General features: G+C 47.6%; 1 protein-coding gene across 1 annotated transcript in view; it reads right to left on the reverse strand.

Moving 5' to 3' along the window:
* Nucleotides 1-19,580, reverse strand: part of FAM3B (FAM3 metabolism regulating signaling molecule B) — a 455,943-nt gene that overhangs the window by 157,519 nt on the left and 278,844 nt on the right. The window lies entirely within an intron of this gene.

Below are 19,580 nucleotides of genomic sequence, written 5' to 3' on the forward strand. Positions count from 1 at the left end.
ACTGAAGGTCTCGAGCCACCCTGTCGGGAACCTGAAGAAGATCTGTCATTCTTCCTGAGAATTGTGACCACTGAGTCCTCAGTGCCCACTGGAGGGATCTCATTCTCAGGCGAGCCTCTGGCACTAGGAAAATGCAGGATGCCATGAGGCCTAGCAACCTCAAAAAAGTCGAAGGCTGGGAGACGTTGGGCATTTTGGAACTTGGTAACCATCTGTATCTTGAGCCCTCACCTCTGGTGGCGAGGCTTTTCCCAGGGAACTGTCCAGGATCGCTCCGATGAACTGGAGTCTCTGCGATGGTATCATTTGTGACTTCTTTAAATTGAGGGAGAAGCCCAGTCTGTGAAGGTAGTGGCAAACGTGATTTAGCTGGATCTGAGCTTGTTCCGAAGATACAGCCCTGATCAACCAATCGTCCAGGTAGGGGTAGACGTGAATCCCTTCCCTCCTTAGACTTGCAGCCACTACCGACATTAACTTGGTGAAGACCCTCGGGGCGGAGGTCAGCCCAAATGCTAGCACTCGAAATTGATAAGGAGAGTTGCCAATTGCGATCCTCGGGTATTTCCTGTGTTTGAGATGGATAGGCACATGGAAATAAGCGTCCTGAAGGTCCAGAGATACCAACCAGTCCTGGAACTGAAGGGCCTGAAGGATCTGAGAAAGAGTTACCATCTTGAATTTGTCTTTCCTGAGGAATTTGTTCAATTCTCGCAAGTCCAAGATGGGTCTCAGTCCTCCGTCTTTCTTTGGAATGAGAAAGTAAGGGGAGTACCAGCCCTTGTTCCTCTCCGCTACAGGTACCGGTTGTATGGCACCTTTCTCTAGCAGGTCCAAAATTTCCTGCAAGAGGAGCGGATCTGGAGCTTTCTGAGAGCTGATCCCCGGTGGATGACTCTGAGGTATGCGTAGGAGAGGCAGGCAGTAACCTTGGGCAACTGTTTCCAATGCCCAAGCATCTGACGCGATAGCCTGCCATTCCGCCAGATGTTGAGTTAGCCTGCCTCCTACAGTTGTCCTGTGAGGGAAGTCCTCAGAGTGGTTTTGGGGCGGATGATGCAGATGCCGATGGTAAAGTGGCACCTGCTGTCGCTGCGGCTTTTGAATATCTACCCCGTCCACCTCGGGTAGTTCTTCTTTGTCCTCTTTGAGCCGGTCGTCCTCTACCTCTTCCGAATGCAGAGTAGAAGCGAAAGGACTTGCCCCTCGCAGAGGTTCCTGTGGGACGAAAAGGTGTCCGACGGATTGCAGCGCCTAGGGATTTTGCTGCTGCTTTTGATGTTTGCAGTTTTTCCAAACTGTCATCCGCCTTTTTCCCAAACAAAGAAGAGCCATCGAATGGCATGTTCAAGAGCCTGGCTTGCACATCTGGGGCAAAACCAGACTTTCTCAACCAAGCGAATCTCCTGGTTGTTGTACTTGCCGCCATTGCTCTGCTGATACTGTCAGCCGAATCAATGCCCGTCTGGAGGGATTCGCACATAGCGTTTTTACCGTCCTGTATGATATTTAGGAACGACTCCCTTTCTTCTCCCACCGGGATGCAGTCAGCCGCTGTAGAAGCACACTCCCAAAGTGTATGGCTGAATGTAGCAAGGGTGCAAGTAGCATTAACAGATTTTAACGCCATGCTACATGCCGAAAAAACTTTCTTTGCCATAGCATCATATTTCTCATCGTCCCTGTCCTGTGGGACAGTAGGGTAAGCAGTCTTGACGTCAGTAGACGATGCTGCCTGTACCACCAGACCTTCTGGGGATGGGTGTTTTGACAAAAACTCTGGGTCTGCAGAAGATACCCTGTATTTTGTAGACAGTTTTTTATTTACTGCCGGGACGACATCTGGGGTTTCCCAGTTCGTCATAATCTTCCTCTGAAGAGCTTTATGAAAGGGCACTACAGGATCCTCCTGTGAACCTTTGTCAAGAATATCCGTGAGGTCATCTTGTTGGAAAGCCTGTGAAGGTGTTGACCACCCCATAAATTCTGTGATCCTGGCCATTAAGGCTCTATAGGGGGTTTCAGCATGCTCCCCCGGGTCTGGCCTAGCAAACTCCACCTCAGGGGAAGTGTCTAACCCACTTGCCTCATGTAAGGAATCATGAAGATCCTTTAACCTGCGTTCTTCTGAGGATAACTCCTCTCTAACTGGGGTTGCAGGTCCCTGCAACTCAAATGTGTCTTCCTGTTCAGATAGCTCACCCTCTTCCATAATTGAGGGCATAGTTCTCAATTGTTCTGAACTCACAAAGGGTGTAAAACCCATCTCCAAGGCAGAGGGTGCCAAACTTGTCATAATCGGCCTCGAAAACGTCGATGTCGTCGACGCTGACGTCGAGGGCTTCGGGCGTCGAAAACAAAGGCGGAGGCCTCGAGGACCTCGAGAGAATTGGGATTCTGCTCGAGGAAGTCGACAATCTGGACGCCATCGTCATCGAGGACCTGGGGATAGCCACTGGGTGCGTCGTAACCGTGACTTTCCTTGGTGTCGACGCCGGTGTCGAAGATGGCCTTGAGTCGACAGACCCGTGTGTCGAAGGTCCCTTCGACAACGGCGTCGAAGACACCGACTTCGGCGTCGACGGAACCTTAGTCGATGGCGTCGATGAGACCTTCGAAGAAGGTTGAGGTCATAGCTTTACTCGAGGGTTCGCGACGCGCTCGAGAAGCTTCCTTCGCCGGGTACTGCGACTCGCAGCGTTTTTGCCCTTCGGGTCTTTCGACCAGAGCATCGCTCTCGGCAGTTTTCAAGGGGGTCGAGGCGGCTTTCTCGAAGATGATCATATTTTTGCGGAATTCCTCCCATTCAGCCCGGGAACTATGTTTCGTGGGGCAAGGGATTCTATTTGGAGAAACAGAGGAAGAGGAGGACAGAGAAGGGGATCTTCGACGTCTCCTCTTCGAGTGCTTCGATCTCGAGGAGTGATGGGACCCACTCCGAGACCTGGAGCGCGAATGGTGACGAGGAGACCAATGTCTCGACTTCGTCGAGGAAGAAAAAGCTTTAAAAGTCTTACCTTTCTCCAGCTTCCCCCTACGCTCCTTCAGGGCCTTAGCTGTCATGGACATACAGTCCTCGCACTCCGAACAATGGTGTTCAGCTCCCAAACACCAAAGACAAACTCTGTGAGGGTCAGTCAGCGACATCTTTTCCCCACAATCTCGGCATTTTTTGAAGCCGGACCGAGGGGTCGTCGGTTCCGACGAGGAAGCCATCGAGTACGGATCGAATATCTCGAGGTAAATATGATAAATTGTGTACAAAACTGAGCAACGGTATTCCGAGGCACTGAGTAAGCGCGGAAAAACGGAACTGAACAGACGCTGCGCGCGGCCTTTATAGGCAGGATGACGTCGATACGGCGGCTGTCGAGGGACATCGACTCGGCGGACGTCGACGCGCAGCGCCCTCTAGAGAAAAATTTTCCGAGGCCAGCAGAGCTGGAAGGAGATATCTATGATGAGGAATACGTCGGAGGACATAATCCCTTCGAAAGACATTTTTCATGGAGAGCTCTCCAGTGTGGCGACACTGGGTAGAGGTGGGAGATGGCCTGGGAAAGTTAAAAAGGGCATGCGTCACAAATTGAGAACTTTGTTGAAGAGAGAAACAAAAAGTAAAAGGGAAGAACATGTATTAGGGTCGCACATTACGCAGTTAGCGGACCACAAACGTAGAGATTAGTGTTCTAGATCAGTGGCACGTGAGATGTTCTGCAGATTTACTTATAAGGTTTAAGAGGTTGAGTCTGGCTGCGGTGCTCGACAAGGAACTGGGAGAGTTGCGGGTCATTGCCAAACAGATCCCCAAAGTTGGGCGCCATGGGGACCAAACTCCTCAGCCTTGAGAAGCCCTGGGAACGCTAGTTGTTTATTCAGCATTACTCAGGGACTGCTTATACAGGGAGGTGGTTCTTCCTGCAAGCAGGCCTGCATTGCTCCTTTCTTCCAGCACTCCTGCAGCAAAATGTGCCCACAACCACTTTTCCACCACCACCACCAAGGCCCATACAGAAGAGGTTGAGGGCAACCAGTACTGAGCCGGCAGCGTCTGCAGCTCTGCCTCAGGCCTGCAGCACCGCAGTTAAATGTGGGAAGTTGGCATTGGCAGGCGTCTGAAACCTGCAGCTCGACAGATGTTTTGGACTGCAGCTCCCATGATCCCACAACTCTGAAAATTCTGGCTAGGGCTGATGGGAGTTGCAGTCCAAAACATCTGGAGAGCCAAAGGTTGCAGACCTCTAGCTCGGGATTTGGCATACCTTGGACTCCACAGCGGATCACTGGCGTAGTCAGCAATGAGAAGGAGTAGAACTGTGGACCTTTGGTTGGCTGATTCATGCCGCACAGCGTTGAAGCATTAACTGGGCAAAGCACAGCGCTACGCACCAAGGGTTACTGCTCCATCTCTGCTTCGGCAGGACACAGTTTGACATCACGACAGCACTTGAAGAGCTAGTGCGTCGGCCTCGAAGGTGCTCCTCCATACAAGCAGGCCACTACTGGAGCGTACTGGGGACAGGTGAGTGAGCTCAAAGATTATTCACTCTGGAGGCATCCTATATAACAGGTGCTGCCGGGGCCTGGACCAGCTGTAAATGTGACCAATGAACACTTCATCCAATTGTAAGAATGATGACATAAGACAGAGAACAAGTACTAAGGCCTGGATCAACACTAGAGAGTTCCATTTAACCGCACCTGGCAAAGTAATCTCATTCACAATCTAGGAAAAATTTTCGTCCTAGAAAACGTGTTTGCGTCTGAAAAATAGATTGAGATGTTATTTTTTAGCAGCTCGGAATAAGTGCCATTAGCATTCCGGAAAATACCTTTTAAATATGCTCTGAACTACACATCTGGAAAACAATAAGAATCTCGGCCGTACAATTAATATTGCATTCAAAATAATAAAACAAGGCACAAGGAGGCAGCACAAGCCTGGAAACCCTTTAGCTTGCTATGTCTCCAGCATCTCCTCCTCGTCTGACATCTACCGTCTCCCCTGCCCCAAGAAAACCAGCCGGAATCAATGTTGGCTTCGGTTCCTAACAATTGATAGGGTTCTGTAAAATTCTGGCTTTGTTGTGGATACCATTTAAAAATACGCTAGTCAATTGGCAAGGATCAGTATCCGTTAGGATTAGATGACGATTTAAAAGGTGTGTGTGTGTGTGGGGGGGGGTGGAGCGGAGGGGGGGTTGCTGCAGGATCTACCAAAGGCTTTTTTTTTTTAAAGAAACTTCATGGTAAGTAGTGCATTTGGAATAACAAAAGGTGCGCACCAGAGGTCATTTATAAAACACTTAACCGAAGATTCAGCAGGTGACGCTGTTTACTTTGCCCAGAGTTGACTCTCTTGCAGACTACATTTCTCGCCACGCGCTCACAATAGCATGATGGTCAACCTTGGTTCCACATGCCAAGGCCCCAATAGCTCCGACTACAACCCACTGACCATGGTGTTGGCAAAAGTTGAAATTAGGCCGTCCTTTTATGCGCACCCGTTTCTTAAGCTACCTCTCATCTGCCTCACGGATTGCTTGTGTACCCTATTATGAGAAGCAGGTATTGCTTGCTGAAACCACTTGAAACATTGTATCCTGTTAATATTGCAAGATGATGCACTACCCCATCCATAGAAGATCTGTGTAGGCTGACATTATAAAGAGCATGCAAACCCAAGAAGGCGAGTTGCTCTGCCGTATGCAGTTCGATCGTTGGTTCCGTGCCCAGACACGTGGATTATTTGTATGCTGCTTTGCTGACTGCCAATGAGAAAGACATCCAGCAGTTGTCTGGTAAGCTGTTCCTTGACAGAACCAGACGAAACTGGTTGGAAAACGATTGTATCCATTCCCCTGATAACTGTCTGAGTCGACCATCATTGGCAAGAAGGGCCTGGTTCCTCACTGAGACGAGTCTGTGGGCAATACAGCTTTGAAAAAGTCAAACTATTGAGGCCTGTAAAGAAAAAGGACCTCCTCCATGTTCCCCGCTTAATGAATGCTTGGACAAACAATGAATCTGTTGTCTCACTAGAGTAAATCTGCGGAAACAGACTTCCCACAAAACAGGACATGCTTTCTCCTAGCACTTCCCCCTTCCCCTTGTCCCTTCTCTCTCTCTGCACTTGCACGGTCGGAATGCTCACAAGGCCTAGTAGGACTTCCTCTTTCTCATTCATCAATTTTATCCCATTTACCTTTTGTTCCCTAGTTCCCTCCGTTGCCCTGTGGGCGCTTTGAAACACAATTTCTTGATGTATAGGCTCCTTACAAATGCACAATAAATAAATCGCTCATTCGGTTTTGTGCCGGTGCTTGAGCGCCACTCTGATACCGTAACAACGCTAGAGGTAAGGAGAGGAAAGAAGTGGCGTTAAGAAGAAGAATGTCTGCTGGGCATGACAAGCGGCAACACTTCCACATGTATTGGCTAAATTCCGAATTGATATTTTGTGCTTTTTCTGCCATATAAATCAAGGAGTGCTTGCTTTGCCAAATATGCCAGTCACAATCCCCCCACTTTTGGCAGAGATAGTTCATTAGTTACAGGCATGCATGGGGATTTGCAGTTATAGGGTCCCATTGTCTCAGTCATGGTCAGTGTTTCTGTCAGTGTCTAAGTCCGTGTAACCCCCGCCCCCTTCCATCAGTCTTAGGCTCTCAGAATACAGAAGTCTCAGTCTCTGTCACAGTGTTTGTGTTAGGCTCTCCATCACAGTCTCTTAGGTCATAGTATACCGTACAGTCTCTGTCAGTGTCTCCGAGTCAGCCAGTCTCTTTCCCTCCATCTTTCTCTTTTCTGTATTGCTTTATTTTCTTGCTCTCTTCTTCTATCATTTTCCCTCCCTCTCCACGCGGAGTGTGATGCTGGCTGGTTGGCTGCATTGAGAGTTTGCAAGGGGGCTGGAAAGTGAATGCATAAAATGTGCTGTCATCTAGGAGAATTCCACTCTGCTATTGTGAAACATCCACCCTGTAAGCTGGAATAAAACCAGTATGTCGCATTTGACATTTCGCAACTCGGGACTTCAATTAGTGGGCGGGTTTAAGGTATGCAAGTAATATAAACTGTGCCATTAAGTATGAAAACTGAGGCTAGCACCAAGTAGAGCAGCTGCTTCAGTTGCGCCAGAGGTAAATCGTAAAGCATGAATGATGCTCACATTTCATACTACAAATGGGTGTATGGCTTTCACACTACCTCATCTTCATTACACCAGGTACAGCTAGCATGATTAATTTAATCAGGAACTCAATTGCCATAAAATTTAGCTACAATCAAATTTGCTATGGAAAAATTCCTTTTTAAAAAAAAAAAAAAAAAAAAAAAAAATCACAGGGAAAGCAATTACCCCTTACGAAACGTACCACTGATAACATAGGGGAGGACATTATTCCTTTACAATGGTGTGAGAGAATGGGACTGGAAGACCGGGTGTTGCAGGGGAATGTGAAAACAAACCAGGGAAGAGGACAGGACAGAGTGGCAGGAATGGAATGGTGGAGGTAGTGCTGAATTAATTATGGAGGGGTGACGGAAAAGTGTTGTACGGTTGACCATGAAGGGTAGGGAGAGAGGAAAACTGGTGTGAAGCAGTAGCGTAGAGTGCTAGGAAACAGGTTCTTCAGAAAAGAGAGCATTGAGGTCGGATTTAAATGGTGGTAGAGTTTGAGTAGTACAGAGAGGGGAGGAAGAGCATTCCAGAGTAGGGGAGACAGAGTGGAAATGAGAGGGAGCACATGGGCTCGAGTGGTGACAAGGAGGTGAGTCGTGGATGATTGTAACGATCGAGGAGGACGGTAGGGAGTGTGATGAGCAGCTACCTAAGGTGGGGCGGATCCATGGAAAGTTTGGAAGATGAGAAAAGGTTTATACTTACCCCTTTGTTTCATAGATAGCCAGCCAATCTGGCGACGGGCAGAGGAGGTAGAGGTCATGTGAGAAAGGTTGAAAAGCATGCGGACGGTGAAGTTTAGGACTTTGTGCAGAGGTGGAAAAGCATAGTTGGGAAGGCCGTAGAGAAGACAGGCACAGTAGTCAGATCTAGAAAGGACTAAGGAGGAGATTACCTGTTTGGCAGTATTGAAATGAAGATGATTATGGATTTTTTTGATAGGAGCCTGGCTGCAGGGTAAGATTTAGAGATGAAGACCGAGAAGTTGAGAGGTGGGTTGAAGAGACACCAAGGATATGAGTGGAACCAGAGTAAGAAAGGTAGTCAGGAGAAAAGAAGAGGTGGAGAGGAAAAGATAGCCTGTTTGGCTGGGAAGTAGAGACCCAGTGTAAGTGGATTTGAGCAAGTGAGACGCCATCCAAAATTTGATGGGGGAGAGACAATTTGACATTTTTGAGAACAGCTCATCAGATAAGGAGATAAAGGAGAAGATCTGAGTGTCGTCAGTGAAGAATTGATATGAGAAGCTGTAAGAGGAGAAGTATAGAGAGTGAAGCAAAGTGGACCAAGGACAGACACTTGGGGAATGGCAACAGTGAGGAGGGTGAGTGGAGAGGTAAGGCTGTTCCAGGACACCTGAAAGTGCCTGGGACAAGGTATGAAGCAAGCCTAGTGAGGGCCTTAGCTCTAATGCGAAGGAGAAGTAATATAGAGAGAAGGTCAGAATGGTCGATGGTATCGAAGGCAGCAGAGAGGTCAAGAAGTATAAGAATAGATTAAATGTTTTCATGACACACAGAAGAGATGACGCTGCTGACATGGAGGAGAGCTGTCTCAGTAGAATGCAGAGGCCAGTAGCTAGACTGAGGAGGGTCCCCGAGGCTGTGAGTATCAAGGAACTTAGTGATTCGATTGAATATCACTCTCTCTAGGAATATGGAGTAGTGTGGTAGAATATAGACGGGGTGAATGCTGGAAGGACAGTTAGGATCTAGACCAGGTTTCTTAAAGGAGAGGGATGGTAGCAGCTGTCTTGTAGGATGAGGGAAAAGTGACACCGTCAACAGAGGAGCTGAAAAAGGAAATAAGATGTGGAGGAACATTGGGTGCAATGTTCTTCACAATGTGCGGGGATAGTGGGGTCACAGGAAGGGTTAGTCTGGAGGACTAGGGAAAGAATCTCATCAGGGTTCATGGGGGCAAAGAAAAACATAGTGGGAGAGAAGGGTAGTGGTTTTGCAGAAAGGTGAGCAGGAGGGGGGATAGAAGGTAGTTAGCGAGGGTACTGTGAATGGTAGATGTTTTAGAAGCAACATAGCGAGCAAGATCATTTGCAGAAAGAGTAGAGGAGATGGAGGTGGCCTTAGGAGGTGAGAGAATGGAGTTGAGAGATTTTCAGAGGCACTTAGGTTGGGACACTATTATCACGTTTGGCAGAGTCAAGAGTAGAGGAATAGTTTTAATGAGCAGTAAGATATGAGATCCGAGGACTGTCTTGACCTTTGCCAAGTGCGAAGTATTTTAGGCAATGCTGTTTTCAGGGTGCAAATGAGAGGTGGAATTCAGGTTCGTGGAGGGGATGATTTAGGAGTGAGTGTTGTAAGAGGGTTGTGAGAGGAGAAGGGAGCATAAAGTGCAGTGTTAACGTTCGTGAAGGCTTCTTCAGTGGATGGAAAGGTGAACTCAGCATAGGAGAGAGAGAAAGCGGTGTAGGTCAGAGAGATAGTCGGGGAGTTTGGAGGAGGGAAACTTGCACTTAATAATAGCTGTAGTAGACAGAGTAAGGACGAAGCAGGATATTAGAGCCAGGCAGTTGAGAGGAGACGAGAATAAGGTCAATGGAGTTTCCATTTGAATGGGTGGGCAGAGAGTGCACAGAAGAGAGTAAGTAGAGGAGAGTTAAAAGTCAGTGGAAAGAGGTGCAGAGAGGGAGGAGTGGTTGAAGTCACAAATGACAATGAGGTGGTGTTCGGGAGGGAGAGAGTCAATTAGTTGGGAGATGCAGTCGAAGAATTGACCTACCAGACCAGGTGGCCTGTAGAGAGGAATAATATGTAAGCCATAAGGGGGCAGGGATTGTGGTAATAGGGTATTTGAATGAGGGAGGATTAGCGGGAGATAGGGGAGTAGGAGAGATAGGAAGTTTGGAGGATGAAAACCGTCCTACACCACTCTTGCCAGTGGGGTGGGGAGAGGGAGTGACGGTGTAGACAGGGTCCTAAAGGGCAGCAGGGGTTGCAGAGTCAGAGTGAGGGATTCAGGTTTCAATAATGGTAATGAGCTTAAGATGGGGAATATGAGCAAGGAAGGTCAGAGGAGGTTTTATTGGTGTTATTGCAGACAGACTGTGCATTCCGAAGAGCAAAAGAAACCGATTGAGATGTAGAAGCATAGCTACGTTGAGTCTGAGAAATAGAGAGGTGTTGGGGATAGATTTGAGAAAAAGCAGTGTAATGGAAATCAAGGTTAGAGTAGGTTTTGGGAAAAGAGTAGTGGAGCAAGAAGAGATGTGGTGTCAATGAGAAAAGATGATGGGGATGGGAAGAGTTGCAATGTTTCTGAGGAGAGTGACGAGAGAAGCAGAATGGAAACAAAGATAGCATGAGAAGAACAAGTTACTTTCTTACCTGGTAACGTTCTTTCGATGGGATGTTCCGACGACATATTCCACATCTATGACAGGTAATCACCACAGCTGTGCTGCTTCGGAAAATTTTCAGCGTCTGTGTCCTGCGTCGATACGCTGTCCACGAGGGCCTCCATCGAGTCGACGTCACCGGATTAGGACGCACGACGCCCGTAGCCTCAGTTGTAGTTTTACCCCAGAACGTGTGGCACCAATCTTCTGCCAGTATGACTACAGAAAGCCTTGCGGAAACGGAAGCTGCAATGGCATAAGAAATTCTGTAGAGGGGCAGGCTGGGAGGGTACGATGTGGAATACGTCGTCGGAACATCCCATCAAAAGAAAGTTACCAGGTAAGAAAGTAACTTGTTCTTCGAAGGGATTGGTTCCTCCGACGTATTCCACATCTATGACAGACTCCCAAAGCAGTACCAACGTAAGGAGGTGGGAAAAGAATTTAGAATTTTAGAAAGCCCAATTAAATTGCAGAATAGAAGACTGCCTTGCCAAAGGCCAAATCTTGCCCATGGATAGAATCCAGGGAGCAGTGTTTTACAAAAGTATGGACAGAGGCCCATGTGGCTGCTTCACAAATGTTACGAATAGGAACACCCCTCTGCAGGGCAGTAGAGGCAGCCACACCCCTAGTAGAATGGGCCCGTAAGCCTACCGGAGGGTCCTTACCCGCCAAGCGGTAACATTCAGAAATTGTCAAGATAATCCATCTAGACAAAGCCGGTTTAGTAACAGCTTGTCCCAAACGCCTTCCAGCGTATCCTACAAAGAGCTGATCGTCCACTCTGATCTGGCACATGCATGAGATGTAGAAACTTAAAGCTCTCCTAGGATCCAACCTATGCAGCCTCTCCTCTTCCTTACTAGAATGCGGAAGGAGGATAGAACGCCGAAAGAATGACCTTCTGGCTTAAATGAAATTCGACAACTTTCGGAAGAAAAGGACGAACCCTAAGGAAAAGCCTGTCCTTATGGAACACTGTGAAGGGTGGCTTAACGGAAAGTGCCTGCAACTCACTCACTCTGCGAGCGGAAGTGACCGCAACTGAAAATACAGTTTTCAAGGTCAACAGTCTCAAAGGACAAGAATGTAAAGGCTCAAACGGAGCTCTCATTAGGAATTTTAGAACCAGGTTCAAATCCCAAACGGGCACCTGGAAAGGTGACGGTGGGAACACATTAGTGAGCCCTTTCAGAAACTGAGAAATCAAATCAGATGAGCGCTTAAATATGGACAGCGCCGCCAGGTAACCTTTAATGGTACCCTCTTGCAGGCCCTTGTGGGCTAACGAAAGCAAAAAAAGACAGAACCACAGGAATGGCACATGAAAAGGGATCCACATTCTTAACCCTGCACCAGTTGCAGAACTTTCTCCAACGGCAATGGTACAGGGACTTCGTTGCAGACCTTCTGGCCGAAAGCAACACCTCCATCATGTCTTCAGGGAGGTCCCAATCCTTCTACCTCAACCTTTCAGAAGCCAAGAATGAAGGTTGGGGGACTTGAACTCTGGATGGAGAACCTGACCCCCCTCCCGTGAGAGCAGATCGACATGTCGAGAAGGTCCGGGTACCACGCTCTCCTGGCCCATGCCAGAGTAATGAAGATCATTCGGGAACCGAATCTCTGTAACCTCTGCAGCACTTGCGGAATGACAGGGACTGGAGGAAACGCGTACAGCAGTGGGAAGGACCACTCCACTACAAACGCGTCCCCCCAAGGCTCCTCTTGGAGGAAATTCCCGCGAGCAGAATCTTTCGCACTTCCGGTTGACCCTGGTAGCAAAGAGATCCACTTGTGGGGTCCCCCAAAGGGCAAAGATCTCCAGGAGAATCTCCTGAGCCAGCTCCCACTCGTGAGAAGCGTGCTCTGCCTGCTCAGAGCGTCCGCCGCCGCGTTTGTCTCCGGGCAGATGAACTGCCGAGATCGAAATTTCCTGCTGGATGGCCCAGAACCAGAGCTGCATCGCCTCTCTGCAGAGAGGGAGACACCCTGACCCACCCTTTTTGTTGAGGTAGTGCATGGCCACTGTATTTTCCGTCAGAATCAGTACATTCTTTCCCCGCACAGGTGGCAGAAAAGCCTTCAGGGCTAGCCTGACGGCCCTCAGCTCCAACAGATTGATACGGAGTCTGGACTCCGTCAGAGACCAACGCCGTTGACTGTCAACTTGTTGGCATAAGCTCCCCATCCCATGAGGGATGCATCCGTCACGATCGTCACCTCTGGCCAGGGTAGCCAAAATGGAGCCCCCTTCATCAGATTGCCTTCGACAGCCCACCACAGAATATCCTGGGCGACCGAGGGCGGCACCTGAACGGGATCCGACATCCTGCCGGAGGACTGTGACCACTGCATCTTGAGAGCCCACTGCAGAGATCTCATCCGCAGCCTTGCCTCTGGCATCAGGAGAATGCAGGATGCCATGAGGCCGAGCAACCTCAAGAACTTGAACGCCGGGAGACTCTGGGCATGTTGAAACTTGTTCACCATCTGCAGAATGTGATGAGCCCTCACCTGGGGAGGAAAACACAGCCCCAGGGATGTGTCGAGCACTGCTCCGATGTACTGGAGCCGCTGGGTAGGTGTCAAGTGGAACTTCTTTAAGTTGAGGGAGAAGCCCAGCCTGTGAATGGAGTAGCAGGTGACTGCCAGATGATCCAGGACTTGCTCGGGAGAGCGCGCCCTGATCAACCAATCATCCAGGTAGGGGTAGGTGTGAATCCCCCCCCTTTCCTGAGATACGCTGACACCACCATGAGCTTGGTGAAGACCCTCGGGGCAGAGGTCAATCCGAACAGCAGGACCCGAAACTGAAAGTGCGAGTCACCAACCGCGAACCTCAGGTACTTCTTGTGCTTGGGATGAATCGGCACATGAAAGTAAGCGTCCTTATGGGTGGTATTTTCATGGAAAGATGAAAAGGGAAAAGGTTGACCATATCCCATAATGGCTGCTTGGACTGAAGGTTCATCATGGAATGGAAATAGGTGATACCACGTCTCACCCAAGCACGCCCCCGCTCCATTGCCCAGGTTCCCTCTACCTAGGTGATCCTTGTTCATCTCTACCCCAAGGGTCGGGATCCAAGAGTAGTGGCCCTTCCCTGGCTACCTGAGCAGAGGATGTTTGGGAGAAGGCAGTGAGGACGCCCTCAGGTTCCTCACAGTACTTACGGACTAGTACTAGGACATAGCAAAGCAAATGCTCATAAGTGAAGAGGCAAAGAGGCTGATTAATGGCTGGTTTTCACACTTCACTGTTCCCCCACTTAACTGGGATGCCCCTGGCTGGATGCTCCTACGGAGTTCAGAAGGGCACACACAAGGCTGGGATGTCTTCCCAACTGTGCGAGTGCCTGTTGGCTGTGAGGGGCTGGACAGGCAGCAACTGGCTGAAATTAAATGGGGACAAAACAGAGATCCTGGTGGTGGGTTCCCATTCTGATTCTTCTCTCTGGTCTTCTTTTTGTTTGGCCACTGATTTCAGGGTTTTACCTACTCCGTTAACGGTGGTAAAAAACATAGGGGCCGTTCTCACTTTGTTTCCATCTATGACGGCTCAGGTCAACGCAGTATGTAAGTCAGGTCACGCCCTACTGCGTGTACTCCATGAGGTACTGCCTTATCTCCCCATCCATCTTCGCCACCAGTTCGTCACTGTCGTATTGACTACTGCAACACCTTGTTCTTGGCCCAGCCATTGGGTATGATCCTTTGGCTGCAACGGCTTCATAACTTTGCTGCTAGGGTGGCCACCTCCACTCCTTACAGGGCCCATATTAGTCCGGTAATTCGGGTCCTCCACTGGGTCCTAGTGAAAAAAGGATGGAGTTTAAATCCTTGTGCATGGAACACAAAGCCCATTATCATCAAGGCACTGATTACTTACAGGACAAATTCAAGCCCTATGTGCCAGGGCGGACTCTTCGATCAGGTGATGCTCTCCTTGTGGCCATTCCTAGGTTTCATCGTCTGAGAATTGGGGGGGTGTGCTTTCTTCGTCTCGGCGGCCAAACTTTGGAATGGTCTGCCCACTCCTCTTAGACGGGTTGAGACCCATCTGACCTTTCGTCAGCTTCTTAAATCCCGGCTCTTTTAGACCCCCTGGTGGTCTTGATACTTTGTGTTTCCTCGTGCCATGATGACTTAGGGTGACTGTGCATGTTATAAATGCTTTTAACACAACACTCGTCACTTGATCACCTAACCCCATCACTGTTTGGTCTCTTATGGTGTCCCTTGTGTTGCTGGGATGAGGCAATTTCTTACTCCTTGTTCTCAGAGTTCATTTTTTACATTGTCTTGAGAATTAGGTTTTCATGCAATTTAGTCTATCCCAGAGGATGCAACAAGCATACCTGCCACATTAGAGGTCAACTTACACCCATTCCAGTCTGCTTCCAGATGCACAAATTTAAACTGTATATGGACAATACGTATTACACCATTATTGGGCTTTTTTTCATATTTGTAGATGTTGTGTTTTGGTTTTCAAGTATGTACTAGGGGTGTCACGGTATTAGTTTTATGACGGTACAATAACCTTCTTGCCAAATGACGGTATATCATGGTTATCGCGGTATAGCAGGTGGAGTTAACTAATCTTAACAAATATTTTCTAAAAGGTCATACATTGTCAGATTTATCATCACAAACAAAACCATGCACCCAGGGCCAGAATTGGGCTTTTCAATATACTTTCCACTGAAATGCCACCCCTTGCTTCCACCAAACTCAAACACATGTGTGGAGAGGAGGAGGGGCGGGGGGAGCCCTGCTGCGACTAGCAAAGCAAACTGAATGGCTTTTCTTAAGAGGTCATTTAGGCTTTTAGCCCCCCCACTGGCTACTGGTGAAGATGAACATGTTGCCATTTTGATAACCTGCATGCCACAGATCAATGGAGTCTGATGGTAGTATACGCTTGTGCGCATACACACGAACACGCACTCTCTCTTTACGTTACAGCCTTTAGTTTACTTGCGGGCCAATTGGTGTTCAGTAATCACGGACATGTTACACCTTGGTATGGCAGCAGGGAATGCCCACAGAGATGAGTAAATTTCGCAATGTGACTTATTATATGTAAATTCAATGATGGAACCAGGGAAATCCCCCATTGTCATATGTTTAGAAAACTTTAGCCATTATAAATATATAAACCTCAAACCTGCCAACCCAAAATAAACCCTTTTCCTTCTTGGCACTGTATTTATTCTTCCTATTGCTAACATATTGATTTTGTGTCAGGCACGTGTGGTTTATGGAATGGCATTTAAAAATTGCTCCAACTGAAACTACTTGGCAGACGGCACATCCAACACTGCAAGACCAAGACTGCAAGACCAAGACTGCACAGCACTTGCTTACTGCAGCCTTTCCAAATCAGATTGAAAAGCACACTTAACGGTATGAACGCTATACCGGTATAAACAATGTGACGGTTATTATTGTTCAATTAAGTGGTTCACGGTATCTTTAACGGTATACCGTAATACCGTTACATCCCTAGTATGTACGTTAGGAAACATCAGACCCCTTTGTCGTAATAGCTACTTCCGGTTGCACACAGCGTTTATAAACTTGGGATGAATCAGACGACTGCCGAGTAGAAATCAATGTGAGGCCAACTGGCAAGAGAGTAAAGGTAGGTTCCCATACATATGATAATCTTTCCCTTTAACAATGTGAACTGAGGATAGCACAGGGGCAACGACCAGGCAGAGCAACAGAGGTTCGAATCCCAGATCCGTGCTTAGAAACCACCGAAGTCGGGTATTAACCGCGCTATAAAGAAACAAACAAAAATTCAAATTAAATGGATACATACAGACGCCTTATAGGAATGCCCAAACCAAATATCTGCATTTTCATGACTGTCGAATGTATTACATTACACATATGCCAATAATATTGTTGTTTTCCCAATTTTCAGTCAGCATCCTAAACCCCGCTGGCGGCATATTCATTTGAACAGTCAAGGTATGTGTATCACTGGGGTACTGTGACCGAGGCACATTAAGTTAGGTACCTTATGGTTTGCAATTGTTTGTTTCAGGCTCTTCAGTGTGTACAAACTACCCAAGAGTGGGTATACATTAGGAGTAGGCTTAATTGCTGCTGTGCTCCTTTTTTCTTTTTGATTACAGTTAAAGCACGGGCTCTGAGCATTTGGAATAACTCACTAACTGCAGGCATTCGCCCTCACGGGTTACGGTTACCAGCCTAAGTGGGTATTGTAGCTAGAATAACGCATGAGGGGTTAGGACAACCGACTGCATAAGGACTCAGCTTGGCTCAGGTCTCACCCAAAATCGGTTTGACAAAAAAGACCCATCTCATACACTAATCACGAACATTTAGTGGTTGAACTACAACTGTATAATTTGCCATAGGTCACTAGGACATTTAATTAGCTGTTTTGTTTGGTTTTTCTCCACCCTTCTTTCTCTTATGTTCTTGTTCATGGTCCATGTGTGTTTTTACCCAATGTTGTTGGATATACTTTGCCCGGGTTCTGTGCTTGGTTGATTGCAATGATGCAACATGATTCACCATACTTGATATGTGAACCTCAGCCTGGAAAAAGACCTGTGGTTGAAACACATTTTGGCGGTTTCTTTCAAGATTAAAATTGTGTGTTCCCGTCTTAAAATTGTAATCAGCGCAGTGTGGTTGTGTATCCAATTTAAATATCATATTTAGGACTCTTAGGGGCATAGGGTCCACCTTCACATGACCACACGCAGCAGATCCACATTATTGGGGCTAGACGCAATTGAACCCCTTTAGAAGTCCTGACGAGTACTCTGGATCCTAGTCTGTAGCTCCATTCTTGTACAATGTTCCCAGAGGAGTCTCATGTGGCCTTAGCCTGGCGATTTGACTCATCCAAGATGGCTGCAGGAAGTGATGTTGGCAATCCAAAGTGGCCACTGGAAGCACTGTCACTAATCAAAGATGGCAGCTGGAAGTTAAGATCCAAATAGAAAGAAGCCAAAAACTAGAAGGGATGACACACGCTCTTGTCACCTGTCATCAGCGGTTGGCCTCTCCGATTTTGTCCCTGGTGATGCTGGGAAGAGGAGACTTGTTCATCATTGGTGTACCCAGAGGAGACTCATATGGCCAATCAACTTGATCAATGAATGTGGATAGATGCATATTCTTTTTTAAACAGAAATATTTCTTATAATCACAATCCTATTTATTAATCACTGTTTAATTCATTCATTTTTTCTGTTTATAAGAATGTGTATACGGTTTGTTTTAATAAACAAAAATAAAATAAAATCTAGCATAATTACATCAAGGTTGATACACTCTTTCGGGATGGGTGGTTTTGAAACCATTGCTGAAACTTAGTACAGCACATTTATTTTATTTATTTTTTGCATTTGTAGAGCGCACTACAGCCCACAGGCAACAAAGCGCTTTAAAGGAAATTTAAGGAGGCTTGCGTGCGGGTTAAAATAAGCGGCCCAAGAAAGTATGCTTAGATACATTGACTTAGATACAATTTGTTCGGTTACAGAAGTTACACATTGAACGTTACAATTGTTTACTCATATTCTTGTCTACGTAGCAGATTGTAAAACAGGTAAATTTCATCTACATGGTAACACAGAGGTGCAGATCTAATGGGTAAGTGTTCATTAGACAAAGAGCTGGGTTTTTAAGGCCTTGCGGAAGGCTGTGTGAGAGTCGATTGATCTAATCTGAGCTGGGAGGTTGTTCCATAGGGTTGCAGCCATAGTGGGGAAGCTGGTGCCTCCTGCACGCACTCTGCGCGTGTGCGGAACCGAGATGCGGCTGGTATAGGCCGACCTCGATGGTCTGGCGGCTGTTTGTTTGATGATCCTTTGTGCCAGATAGGGAGTGGCCTGATCATGAAGACGTGTGTTAGGGCCAAGGTTTTGAAAACCACCCTTTCTTTGATGGGGAGCCAGTGTACCTGCCTCCTGACCCCCGAGATGTGTTCCTTGCGCGAGGTGCCTGTAGCAGCCCTTAAAGCATTATTTTGGGCAATCTGGAGTTTGGCTAGGTTTTTTTGAGAGGTTCCACTGTAGAGGGCATTGCAATAGTCCAGTCTGGATCTGATGATGGCTCGGGCTATTGAGATGCAATTTTGCTGTGATAGGAAGGGCCTGATGGCATTGATGAGTTTGGAGTGGTATGCTGCGGAGGAGGCGACGGCATTGACCTGTCTGTCCATGGTGAGGCTGGGTTCGAGGTACACACCCAATGTTTTAATAGTGTGAGAGACTGTGATGGGAATATTATCCACGGTGAATGATTGGTACTTTATCACGTTTGCCCAATGTGGATGGGGAGCCGACCAGCAGGAGTTCGGTCTTATCACTATTTAGGCAGAGCCAATTCTCAGCCATCCAGGAGTGAATGGTGGAGTAGATACTGTTAAGTGTGTTCAGGTCCGTAGTGTAATCACCCGACAGGGGGATGAGAACCTGTGCATCATCTGCATAATTGGTATATGAGATGCCCAGAGAGTCAAGTATCCTGAACAGAGGTCTCGTGAAGAGGTTTAATAGTGTGGGGGCTATGCAGGAGCCCTGTGGGACTCCACATTTGATGGGGCTGCGGCTAGCGTTAGCGGAGTCTCAGAAGACTTTCATTACTCTCTCCTGCAGAAATGAGGAAATCCAGTCACATGCTTTGGTCGAGAAGTGGACTGAGGCAGTGAGATGGTGGCATAGAGTTTTATGCTCTACCAAATCGAAGGCTGCCGAGAGGTCTAGAAGCAGGAGGAGAGCCGGTTTGCCCACGTCCCTTAGGTCGTCTATTTGATTTTTTAGGTCAAGTAGTGCCGTCTCGTGCCATGTCGAGGGCGGAAACCGGACTGGCGTAAGGCCAAAGAGATGGTTGTCTTCAATAAATATTTGAACCTGCAGGTAGGCTGCTTTATCCAGAATCTTTAACAGAAAGGGGACTGTTGTGATAGGTCGGTAGTTCCCTAGGATAGATGGGTCGAGAGACTTTTTTTTTTTTAGGAGAGGTTTGACCCAAGTTTCTT

The sequence above is a fragment of the Ambystoma mexicanum genome, chromosome 7p, assembly GCF_040938575.1.
Source record: "Ambystoma mexicanum isolate Mex_15411 chromosome 7p, UKY_AmexF1_1, whole genome shotgun sequence".
Lineage (NCBI taxonomy): Eukaryota > Metazoa > Chordata > Amphibia > Caudata > Ambystomatidae > Ambystoma > Ambystoma mexicanum.